A 13,592-nucleotide genomic window follows, 5' to 3' on the forward strand; every position below is an offset into this window, starting at 1 on the left:
AAAAGTCTCAAACGTTTTAATGTTTTGCTTGCATAAATTAGACAATGTGACAAGTTCTTACCAGCGAGCTTAGCATTTGATCGGTTAATAAATAAGGGGTTTGTAAAGCCATTATTAGCTCTCTTCACATGATACGGGGACAAATGTGCAAATACCGGCAAATGTGGCTGACACTACCAAAGGCACGTGTACACGAATGAAAATGACAAATTGTATGTACAAAAACAAAGAATAAAAACAGCAACAAACTGTTGTAAATTAAGGGTGGTAAATAAAACTAAAGGAGTTAGCTTGATTCTCTTGCCATGACTAAACTTAACCTTTAAATTGGTGAGAGAAGTAATGAATGAGAGATAATTGCTATAATAATCCGACTGGCCACATTTTATAGGAGGACTATCCATATACAAAACTAAAAGAGCGCAACAAAAAGCCGCCCCTTATTGGCGTGTGCTGTAATGAACCACAGCCGCCGCAACGGCAACAACAAAAAGTCACGAGACAGAATACGAAAACAAAACTTGGAGCACAAATATAGGAATATACAGAAACTCACACACACGCAGCGTTCTCATGCTCTCATCGAGTTGGCGAGCGCCTTATTCACTCACTAGTTGTACACACACGCACGCATTCAAAAAGCCAAAAAGAGCCGTAGTGCAACATCTGCTCCTTGGGCAAACATCAGTACAACGCCAGTCAGTATCCGAGGAAGAACAACGAAATCAGAAGAAAAAATTATTGCAGACGGTCAAAACGTGAATCAAGAAAAAAAAATCACCAATTCTTAGAAAAAAGAATATTTGCAATAAAAAGTATACAGAAGATTTCCAATTTTCATACTTAACCAAAAGAAATTGGCAAATTAATCCATAAGCGAAAATCAGAAAAGTGTCCAGGCCATAGAATTTTTGTATTCAAGCAAAAGAAAAAGATACATAACTATCTAGAAATTTGTTTCTCTTATAGTCTGAAAAAAGCCAAGTCTCTAAACTAAAATTAATTTTGCAAATCGAAGGTAGTGTGTATTTACAAAGTGCTGTTTTAAGTGATAAATAACACCGTGTTGAAAATTGTGGCGAAATTGCAGAAAGTCTGTGTATAGGCGATAGTGAAAAAAATCTATCGGGAAACATATGTGTGACAACATCTGATCCAAAGCTCCCCCATTAGCAAATTGGGATAGACGATTGTTTGTGTTGTCTGGCTGACTGACTGACATTTGTGAGGACATCTCATGAAAAGGATTAATTCTCTGTAAATCGGGTTTTGAATTTCGAACGGAACAAAAAACATATTACCTCAAATCAAGGACATAGCCACACCAATCCATACGTTCATTGGAGTTGGTAGTGAGTTAGTTGGTGGTGTAGCCAACAAAAGAAACACCACTTAACAACGGAAAGCCAAAGCTGAGTCACGCAGTGTTACAACACACAACACAAAAATATCCCACAAAACAACAGCGGCAACAACACTTCAATAGTGGCGGCAGTAGCAGCAGCAGCTGTAGCAACACCAGCAACAAAAGTCTCATAAACCATACAAAAAATACACAAACACACACATCCTGCAATTTGCGGTAGCAGCAGAAACAGAAACACGCGACTTTAAACCATCATCCATCTCACCAGCCGAAAAGTAGCCCGAAGAGAAGAAAAACTACAGTTGTGCTGTGCAAAAAACAAACCCAAGACGACGACGACGTGTGTGTAAAAGGAGGAAAGTAACACGTTCAGCAAACAATCAGCCATTCTTTTTGGGTCAGGCCAATTGGAGGTGCTCCGGGGGGAGTTAAAACACACCAAAAGCAAAACTAACACACAAGCTCGCCCTCTTACTCACTCGACGTGAATCTCTCCTACCCCAATATCCTCCCCAGCACAACAATAGGCGACCATGAGGAGCAACATTCTGTAGCATTCTTTGCCACTGCACAACAGCAAAAGTGAAATACTCGAAAGTTGTTGATAAATTATCCCAAAGTTCAATTACAACAACTACAACGAAAACGTAAAACAACTAACACAGCCTCCCGTCATCTCCAACCTTAAACGGCCGCCCTTAACCTTCAGCTTCATGTTTTGGTTTTCTTTTGAACTCTATATCTTCTCAGTCTCTCCGAAACTTCGTTATTGAAGAACACAAAACAACTCCCATTTAAAATTTAATAAAACATTTTGAAATTATTTTTTTTAAACAAAAAAATCTGTGATTTGAAAAAAGAAAACAAAAAAAATATATTAATATATTTTACACTGCACCTATAAGATAAAAAAGAATCAATATTTTGGCATACAATTTGTGTACTTTTTTATAAGAATTCCACACTATAATAAATAAAAATTGAAAACAAAAAATATTTCAACCAAAGAATATTAAAAGGAAAACAACAACTGTTGAAAAAAAACGGAAAATAGCGCTAACGACAACCGCAGCAGGCAGCAGTAGCATCAACAGCGGCATCTTTGACAACAAACCATCATCGTTATATTTTTTCTCTCGCTCGTGGCATTCTAAGCCAAAAGTTTTTTGTAAGTACATATTGCACGAATTTGCTTTTGTTTACCTCCCAATGCCCATTCCTGTTCTCTTCATGCGATTTCTCACCTGTGTTATTGAACATTTGTCATCATTATACCGTTAAGATTCCTTTTATTTCATTTGGCTCTTGTTTCGGAGGTTTTAATAGGCACACACAAACACACTTATAGACTAACTCACACGATGGCCTAAAGGTGGCTCGCTAGCTCTCGCAATGAGAGATGAAGGGCCAAAATTGCAAACAGCCTCGCTGGCCGTCAGGCGGATAAACGGATGGACAGGCGGTCTCACAGGCCATGCACATGTGCATGTCAATTTTAATGCAGTGCAAGGCATCGCATTGTTAGTATGCAAGATGTCGTTTTTGTTGTAAAAATCGTGTGCACCTCCTCACTGTCATGAGTGTGCGTTGTATTGTGGCTTTTGCTTGCATATCTCCTGGTTGTTTTTGGCTGTGAGCAAAAACACTCTACTACCCAGTAAACAATGTGATGTGATTTAAATGAAAACAAGTAAAAACGGGTCAAATCTTCGCATACCACCAAAAATGTACCATTTTATTAACTTAGTTTGTATACGAATTACTATTGTGCAACAATCAAATCGGGTATTGTTTGAGGCTTGGTCTCAAGAAATCACACCGAGATATCGCTTGAGGGATATCTACACGCAAAAAATAACACGATTGGGAAATTTTTACGACCAACAAAATACTTTGTTTATTGTAAACTCTTTAGGAGATTCTTCTACGGTGAAAGGGCCTTCCTCTTGTTGTAAAACCAAAGAATCTTGAATTGCAAAAGGGCTTCGATAGCCGCAAATGATTATTCGTGTACTGGACCGATAATTATTCTCTTGTGACTCTCCTACTAGAGAGAAAGTGTTGGTATTTGAGCATATAGACCTGTGGTTGCCAAAAATACTCACTCTATTGCACATTTTTTTGTTACGTTCACAAGAAACTAATCCCAAGCTGACCCATAGGCTTGCAAATAATATTGTGTGCTCGTCACAGATATTGACACATTCTCACACAATTTTTTTTTTTTCATTTTTTGTTTTGACTGAGCAAAGATTAGTCAGTATATTGAGCAAATCGGAAGAGTGCGGATGGTAAACTCGGAAAGTGTCTAATTTCAAAGTTCCGGTACAAAAATGCTGGTATGTCCAATAACAAAAGTCATTAGAGCAACACACAAATGGCTACCAGGAACAAGAAAACATTTAAGCGATAAAGAAATGTCCATCACAAAGCAGGTATTTAAATGTGCGAAAACAACCATATCTTGTTTTATTTATTGCATAACAAATAGAGCAGATTGCCAGCATTAGGAGGGGAAAACCACTGCTGAAATTTTTTTTCTGATGGTCTCGCCAAGATTTGAACCTATGCGTTCAGCGTCTTAGGCGGACATGCTAACCTCTGTGCTACGTTGGCTTCCAATTTAAATTTTGCGCTTCTTAATTGTCGAAGTATAGAAGTATTGTTCGTTCTTTGTGAGTAAAATGCAATAATTTGTATCGGTCACATATTCTTAGGAATTTTTCTTTATTACTTTAAGAATCAAAATTTCACAGTGAAATATAATTTTTATACCCTACACCACTACTGTGGTACAGGGTATTATAACTTAGTGAATTAGTTTGTAACACCCAGCAGGAAGAGAGATAGACCCATTGATAAGTATACCGATCGACTCAGAATCACTTTCTGATTCGATTTAGCTATGTCCGTCTGTCTGTCCGTCTGTTCGTGTTAATTTGTGTTCAAACTACAGGTCGCAATTTTCATCCGATTGGTATGGGAGTGGTTTTTGGTCTAGCGACGAAGCCTATTGAAATTGGAAAAAATCGGTTCAGATTTGGATATAGCTCCCATATATATGTTCATCCCATTTGCAGTAATAATGCAATAAAATGGTCAATTGTTATCCGATTCTTTCGATATTTGGCAGGAAGGATTTTTTAATGACTCTCGACATTACAGATTTTGGGTAATTTGCAATCATGTTGTCATTTGTCAACCGTAGTTATTACAGTTTGAACATATTTTTGCTCGCCGAGGTCCATTAAAGAGGGTTCATAATTGGATATAGGTCCCACATTGTACTTATAGGGTAGGTGTAGGGTATTATACAGTCTGCACCGCCCGACTTTGTCCCTTCCTTACTGGTTTTTATCCGATATGTCAATATTTCAATAGGTATGCAGAATTAAATTCTGTCTAGATTTGGAGATAAGTTTTATATATTAAAAGTATCACCTATACTAGGTGGTGTAAGGTATTATTTAGTTGGCCCCTCCCGACTTGCCTTTCCTTACTGGTTTTTCCTTAATAACGGCATGCCTTCCTCTTTATTATGAAATAAACATTCGATCATTTATCTAAAAAGATAGCATTTTTCTTTGAATAACAAGATAACACCTGTTATTGGAAAACTCTATATATATCCACGTTGGACCATATTAAAATATAACTGCCGTATTGACCGATCAGCCTTATGGTTTTAAATCTATAAAATCTGCTATATTTATATATAGCTTCCACGTAGACCAATTAGGTTCCAAACCATATCGATCGGGACCATATTTGGCAAGGATGTCAAGGCACTTAATACAACCCACCATTTAAAATAATACACCACTTTTAATTTCAGCGAATTCGAATAATAGCTGCGACTTTTCGGCTGAAGACTCTAGATCGGCAGATCAGTCTACACGGAACCTATATCAACATATTTTACGATTTTTCCCTTTAAAAACATAACCTGCGCATGGAAAAAAATGGGATTGTGCCAAATGTCAGCGCAATACCTCAACTTTGAAAGGCTGTATCATGATTACAACTAACGGACACACAGACAGGCGGACGGACAAACACACGTACATCGTTAAATTGGTCGGAAATGGATCTTTCGATTTGACGGAATGACAAAATGAATATTACTCTTCTCAAGTTTAAGCTCAATAACAAGGGACATCTTATTTATAGCCGAGTCGAACCGCGTGTAGCAGTGCTACACCTCTTTGGAGAGACGTTTCGAACCCAGGCATTCAGCGTCATAGGCGGACACTCATAAAGGACTGAACAAAATATTTAACCTAATTTTTACAAAGATCTCTATAATGCTCTTACAACTAATAAAAGATAGACATTGGAGTTATATCTAAACCTCATTCGATTGAAAGAAAACAATAAGAAAATCATGGAATATTAACATTACTCGAAAAGATCATAGGAGACTATTTGAGTCAAATAATTTAACACCCGTGACACCAAATGGCATTTCTATTGAATGCATCGGCATATTGTTAAATTTTGGTCTTTTTCAAATTAAATACATAAACAATTCATTTCCTAAATAACTCGATCTTGTTTTTGGTGGATGATTAACGAACCATCTGAGCTATGTTTAAGTTGTAATGATCCGGTTGTAAGTCCTGAGGATAGATATCATCCGACACTCAAATTACTTATACCCTATCCCACTCTTAAAGTTAAAAGAGATGTAGCAATTGAAAAAGTGTACTGTTTTGCTAAAAATGATTACATCAAACTGAACTCACTACTCTCATTTGTTCATTGGAATGAAATTTTCAGATCTAAAGATATCAATGAAATGATTTAAACTTTTTATACTGTGCTACTTGACTTTATTTCTCAATCTGTCCCTAAAACTACTTTTTTTGCAACGCATTGAATACAACCAATCTTTCTAGGCTGAAGAACAAGAAGAATAAATTATATAAAAGGTATAAACGCTCAGGGTTAACGTCTGACTTTTCGATGGATGTATTCATTAACAAGATGCGAATATAATGAAGAAAACAAATTGGCGTATGGTAGTTATTTGAATAAAATTAGAAATCAATTGAAATCAAATCCTAAATCCTTCTACCAATTTGTGAATTCAAAGCGCCGTTGTATTAGTTTACCGAACTTTCTTAGATATAAAGCTAAAGTAGCTGATAACGATTCAGGCATTGCCGACATCTTTGCTGACTTTTTTAGCATAACCTACTCAGATAATTATTATGATGTATGTGGAACATAACCATACACAATCAACAATTCACCTTTTATAGACGTGTCTGAGATTGGCGACAACGTAGTACTTGAAAATTTAAGGTCACTTAAGATAACTTTGAATCCCGGTCCAAATGGAATTCCATTGAACATTTTAAAGCATTGCGCTCTCGAACTTTCGTATCCCCTTTGTACACTTTTCAACAGTTCATTAAAGCATGGATATCTGCCGGAATTGTGGAAGCAATCTTATATAAGACCGTTATTTAAAGGCGGAAATCGCAATAAGGTATCTAATTACAAGGGCATTCCAATTTTGAATGCTATTCCGAAGCTATTAGAGAAAATTCTGACTGACACTATTTCACATCAAGTCTCTTCTATATTGTCTCCCTACCAACATAGGTTCCGGAAATCGAAATCGATACGATAACAAATATTTTAGAATTTACTTATTTGGTCAACGATGGCTTTAGGGAACGCTACCAAACGGATACTATATATACCAATTTCAGTAAAGCATTTGATAAGGTCAACCACAACCTTCTGTTACGAAAAATAGGTCTTATTGGCTTCAGTCCATCTTTATTAAAGTGCATCAGATCATATCTGACTGGACGTACTCAAAGAGTTAAATTTGGTACTGCAGTTTCCAAATCAATTTTTTGTCTCTTCAGGTGTTCCACAGGGTAGTCACCTTGGCCCTGTGCTGTTTTGTTTGTTCATAAACGATCTCGCTTTTACTTTAAAGCACTCGAATATTTTGATGTATGCAGATGATGTAAAGATCTTCAGATCATCGAGAGACTCTGATGAACAGTGTTATCTTCAGTATGACCTTGATACTCTTTACGAATGGTGCAACCAGAACTTTATGAAACTTAATATTTCCAAATGCAAACACATATCATTTTCAAGAATAACCTCTCTTAAAACTAGCTACTTTTTGGGTTCCAATCAACTTGAAGTAGTCTATAGCTTTAAAGACCTTGGATTTATTCTAGATCAATGCTTAAACTTCCGTCAATACATCTTAATGGTTGTAAACAAAGCACGTTGTGCTCTTGGCTTCATGAAACGCTGGAGTAAAGAACTTAATGATTTCTCTGTGACGAAAAACGTATATACGTCGCTAGTTAGAAGTAATCTCGAGTACGGTTCAGTGGTATGGTATCCGTACTAAAATATTCATTCTGATTTGATAGAATCGGTTCAAAAACAATTTCTATTATTTTGTCTCCGTCGAAATGGGTGGGACAGAAGTTCATTACATTCGTATGAGTACCAATTAAATCTTTTAAAGCTTCCTACATTAAAAAGTCGTAGAACCATGCTAAACATTACGTTTTTGACTAAATTAATTCATGGTCAAATAGATTCCTGCTTTCTTTTGAGTCGAATTTTCTTTAACGTTCCTATCAGACCTACCAGATGTTTTGATCTTTTGAAAATTTCTTATTATAAAACCAACTATGCCAATAATGATCCCTTTCGGCACCTATGTTATCAATTTAATCAACTGAAAGATATAATAGATCTATCTGAGAATCGAGAAAGTTTAAAAAGGAAAATTATATTATTTTTAAATTCTTAGGTTAATACATTTGTAAATATATTGTTATTAGTCTGTAAGGGTATTTATTATCTATAGACTTAAATAATAAAAAAAATGTAATGTGACTAAACTTGATTATGCCCCTATTTTGGCGATATTCCCTTTAAATGTGTTAGATACACGAATATAAATATGTGAATGAAACAAACCACTCTAAATGATCCTTTAAGTATTAATTTTTAATCTATACGGATTTTTTTTGTAATTGTGTATATTGAATAAACATTAATTTAGGTTTGGTTATAATGGCAGTCTGTATTCAAAACATGCTCTATGGTGGGAAGTCTGCTTGATTCTGTTGAATATCCAGATCCAGATCGAGTCGATATGGCTGGGCAGTTAAACAGGTGACGTGAATGCTTGCTCTTCACGAGTTTAGATGCTATCTCTGCCGGATCGTAAAAATCTAAGTTAGGAATTCCGTGATACTTGAAAATCCTTACTTGTTTTCCATACCACACCCCTAAGTTGGTCCATGTCTGGTATTGTGTCCTCACCTGTGTACCGGTGTCTGTTAGCCGCAAAAGCCGGGCAATGACATAGGAAATGCTCCAATGTTTCATCATATTTCCCGCATGCCCTACACATACTATCACTTGCCGCACCGATTTTGTATAAGTGAGTACGTTGTCCCGTTATGATATTGAAAGCTATACTGAAGTCCTTCTTACTTCCTTTCAGTTATTGCCTAGTCTTCTCACGATCTGGATTTCCCCATAGGATTTTCGCCTTCCTACCGACCGTTTCGCTGTTCCACAGTGTTCATGCACGTTCCTCGATCACTGAGACGACCAACATTAATATTAAAGCGGAAAAAGGTTCAATTGTTTATGCGAAACGTTTTCGGTCCGAAACCATCCAGATAATATATGCTCAAGTGCATAAAGAACATATGTATATAGAAGCTCCGAGGTCTGTACGAAAAATATTGGGAAATTCGGAATTTAATCTAATATTAATCTAAAATTAACAAAATAATCAAAATGACCGATCTTGATATTCAGAAGTAAGGGATATTAGTTCCAACATAACGCGATCAAACGCCATGGTGAATTTCCGTAAATCGAGTTCTGTGCCGAGAAAAATTTCCACATTAAGCAATTCGTAAACTTCTAAATTGATCGAGCCTACGAATGGCCACCCGAAATAATTTTCCAACTCAGTTGATGGCGTGGGCAGCTCTGACCTCCGATGGTCCGCTCTCCAATCTTTGTCATCGCTGTTTTGGATCCTTGGGCACGCAAACATTTTTGACGTAGACCTTGGAAGTACCAAGAAGATTCGGGACCGTCACATACAATTGTCGGGAAATAATAGTAGGACATTTTAATTTAAATTTCGCGCAGAAAACCATTCGTCGTATTTTTTTTTTCTACATTGATATGACTATCTGTGACTTCTGTGCCAAATGTCCCATCGGACTGAATTTGGGTTCAGGGTTCATAAAAGCTTTATGGTGTAGGATTAAATTGTATCATATCTCTCTTCTTTCTTAGCGAATATGGTTCTGATGTGATTATAGTTAGATATATTATTTATATTGACCTATATTTTGATCGAAGTTTTTTAAGTCATTAGTAGAGTCCGGATTTTTATGGAAAATCGAAATTTCCCTACCCACTATTTGCTAAAAAGTTTATTAAAAAATGTATTTTGTAAACACATAATGGTTTGGGAAAAATCGATTCCGCATGTATATAAGCAATATATAAACGCATTAGACAAGTAATAGGTTGCAAAATTTCGATTTGACATAAAAATCCGGACTCTAATTTTGTGTTTGGATGGGTGTATACAAATTTCGTTGTATAATTTCCGTTGTAAAACTTAAAAATATGAGTCTAAGACCCCATAAAGTATATATATTCTTGATCGTCATGACATCGTCCGTCAGTCGTACGTCCGCCTGTGTGTCGAAAGCACGCTATTTTTGAATGAGTAAAGCTAGGCGCTTGGAATTTTGCACAAATACTTGTTATCAATGTAAGTCGGTTGGGATTGTAAATGGGTCAAATCGGTCCATGTTTTGATATAGCTGCCATATAAACCGCTCTTGGGTTTTGACTTTTTGAGCACTCATAGAAAAAAGTTTGCTGAAATTAGCTTGAAATGTACTGCAATTTGAGAGTAGCAGGCTTACTGCAGTTGTTTGCTAGAAATTGCTGCTGCTTAATTATGAAGGGGATGTTAGAAGAAGATATAGAACACATATGTAAATGTGTGTCTCAACGGATATTTATAATTATCTCTGAATGTGTACTTTCCATAACCTTTTTTTGTATTAAGATACAAAAGGCCATGCTAGACAAGTGCATCTTAGTAGAGCTATAAAAAAAATAAGAGCTAGCTCAGCCACATTTCGAAATGTATACCATGGATGGATTAGATAGCTTCTTTACAGTAAAATTTCACAAATTAAAATCAACTAACTCTTCAAACAAAATTTCTAAAAAATTCTAAAACATTTCTAAAGTAATCAAAACAAGTAACAGGCAACCATAAAAAGTAGCATAAAATCTTTCATTTTTTTCAGCAGACTTGTGTACTCAAACCTGCAGATTTTGTTATGCTGTATGTTTGCTGAAACAGCAGTAATGTTTGCTGAAACAGCAATAATGTTTGCTTTCCCATTTTCAGCAGACAAAAACTGCTGTTCTATCAAAAATGTTTGTTGTTTTGAATAACAAATTTGGTTGAGTGACCCTATAGAGGGCCCAAATCTAATCTGATTGAAATTTTGCACATATTGTAGAGTAATGACTTCATACAACTGTGCTAAGTATGGTCTAAATAAGTCCATAACCTGATATAGCCGCCATATAAACCGATCTCCCGATTAGACTTCCTGTCGTTTCGGTATGACTTCTCGTTTTAGTATGACTTCCATCAACTATGCCAAGTAAGATCTAAATCGGTTGATAACCTGATATAGCTGACATATATACGGATCTTTCAATTTGACACTCTGAGCCTCTGGAGGGCGCAATTTTTAATCGATTTGCCTGAAATTTTGGAGATGGTATTTTTCTATGACTTCTAACAGCCATGACAAGTACTGTCCATATCGGTCAATAACTTGATGTAGCTCATGTATATTTCTTTTTGAATTATTCACTTTTAAGAAACCAAAGCAGACTGCTACAACGATTTATTAATTTTCCTTCTACATCTTTAATTGGTTGTATAGTCACACTTTTCTGAAAAGGGCCATTTATTGTTTTCATCTATAACATCTAGCCAGATTTTATTCCCTTGTTCTCTTCCGAAACTGATTGCTTCAAATAGCAGACCAAACTGTCTGCCAAATAATGAAAAAAAATCTACTGATCGACACGCCACTATACACGCACGATTGTCCAACAACAAAAACACACAAAAAAACCCTTTCCGTTACACGATGATTGTGTGGACACAACGAGCGCTCACCCACACTCATGCTCACTCTCACATTTGTTTAAAAACCGCGAACCGCTGCCGGTTCCACACATGCCCATTCAAAGGAATACACAATTTTTTTGACAGGAAATTGTTATCTACTTTGCTGAAATCTTGTTAAAAAATATTGAATTAGGATTACAGTGATCACCATTCGCCACCCACCCACCATTTATGAAAAATATGACTTTAATCATAAACAATTGACTACACACAAATTAATTTTGTTTGTAATGTGTGTAAGAAATCCCTAGTTTCGTTAATGAAAATTTATGAAAAGGAAATTTAAAACAAAACATGCTGAATTAATGAAAATGTCTTAAAAGTGCATTTACATATTTTTAGAATCAGATATACTATATTTCATTCCCCACTAACTAAAAAGTTGTATACTAAACTTGCTTTTACAACGTGGAGGACTTCATAATGACATGTCCTCAAAATATATGCTTACTAGCTGAACCGGGCCCGCTCCACTGCGCCTTCTTTTACTTTATATGGAACAAAATTATCGATCATTAAAGAGCTTTTAGTGAAATACCATGCTATGAAAATAATACATGAATATAGTAAAAGCATAACAACATAAGTGCCTTTATCTGAATCCCATATGATCTTTACTGGTCTATGAATTCGCTCCGAGGGTTTAGGGTCATTAACGTTTGGTTGTTAGATATACTCCATTACTAAAAGTCTTTATTTCAGCTCAATATTGTCATGATGTCCGTTTTAGGGGTGTTTTCGGGGGTGAGGTGGTCCCTTAGACTCTTGACCCTGAAAAAATATCAGTATCGTGCTCTTCTCTCAAATATCATTTATTTTCACCCCATATTGCCATTGGTTAAATTTGTACTCCTTTGGGGGTGTTTGGGAAAGGTGCGCTGCCCCAAATACATGGTCCCATATTTGGATATCAGATTCGTATTATACTCCCAAATACTTTTGAGGCACATATTGCGATGGTCAGAAAATAATTGTTATTTGTGGGGTGTTTAGGGAAAATGTAGACCCGATTCAGGGATGTTTTGGGGATTGGGGTGGTCCCCCAAACACTTAACTCTGAAAATATGTCAGCATCGTGCTCTACTCTCAAATATCATTTATTTGGACCCCTTATTGCCATTGGCCTCAAAATTGGATGTCAAATTCGTTTTCTAATCTCAAATATCTTTCATTTAAATCCCTTATTGCAAAAGTCGGCAAATATGTCCGGTTTAGGGTATGGACCCTAAAAATTATCAATATTGAGATCCACTCCCTTTAAGACCCAAAATTGTCATGGTGAGCAAATACTTTATATTTGGGCGTTGTTATGGGGGTTGGACGTCCCTTAGGCAGTTGGTCCCGAATGTTGATATCAGATTCGTGATCTACTCCCAAATACCTTTCATTTGAGCACCATATTTCCATAGTCGGCAAACAGAAGTGTTTTTTTTTGGGAGATTGGGCGGCCGTTCAGTGACTTGGCTCTGAAAATATATATCAGATTCGTGTTGTACTCTAAAATACTTCTTTTTACAGCCCCATATTCGAATGGTCAGGAAATACGTCCTAGATGGTGTTATGGGGGTGGCCCATACACACTATTAATATCAGATTCGTGCCTTACTCTCAAAGACTTTTCATTTGAGCCCCATATTGCTATTGTAGTAAATTTATCCTCTTTGGGGGTTGTTTTTGGAAGGGGCGGCTCCCAATACACGTATTCTACACCTAAATACCTTTTATTTGAGCCCCATATTACCATGATCCAGTTTGGGGAGTGTTTTGTGGAAGGGGTGCACCCCCCAGAAACTTGGTCCCACATTTAAATACGAAATTCGTATTCTACTGAAAAATTTAGGGGTGTTTTGGGGATTGAGTGGCCCCCCAAACACTTAGTCCGACAATTGGATATCAGATACGTTTTCTACTCTTAAATACCTTTCATTTGATTCCCATATTCGCATGATTGGTCCATATGAATATTTG

The 13,592-nt window shown here is 36.3% G+C and overlaps 1 protein-coding gene across 1 annotated transcript in view; it reads left to right on the plus strand.

Annotated features, from left to right (window-relative positions):
- Positions 1–706: 706 nt before the first annotated feature.
- Positions 707–13,592, plus strand: part of LOC106084867 (uncharacterized) — a 105,487-nt gene continuing 92,601 nt past the window's right edge. The window contains exon 1 of the mRNA XM_013248806.2: positions 707–2,534. The gene's annotated coding sequence lies outside the window, so the exon portion shown is untranslated. The remainder of the gene's footprint in view (positions 2,535–13,592) is intronic.

The sequence above is a fragment of the Stomoxys calcitrans genome, chromosome 3, assembly GCF_963082655.1.
Source record: "Stomoxys calcitrans chromosome 3, idStoCalc2.1, whole genome shotgun sequence".
NCBI classification, from domain to species: Eukaryota; Metazoa; Arthropoda; class Insecta; order Diptera; family Muscidae; genus Stomoxys; species Stomoxys calcitrans.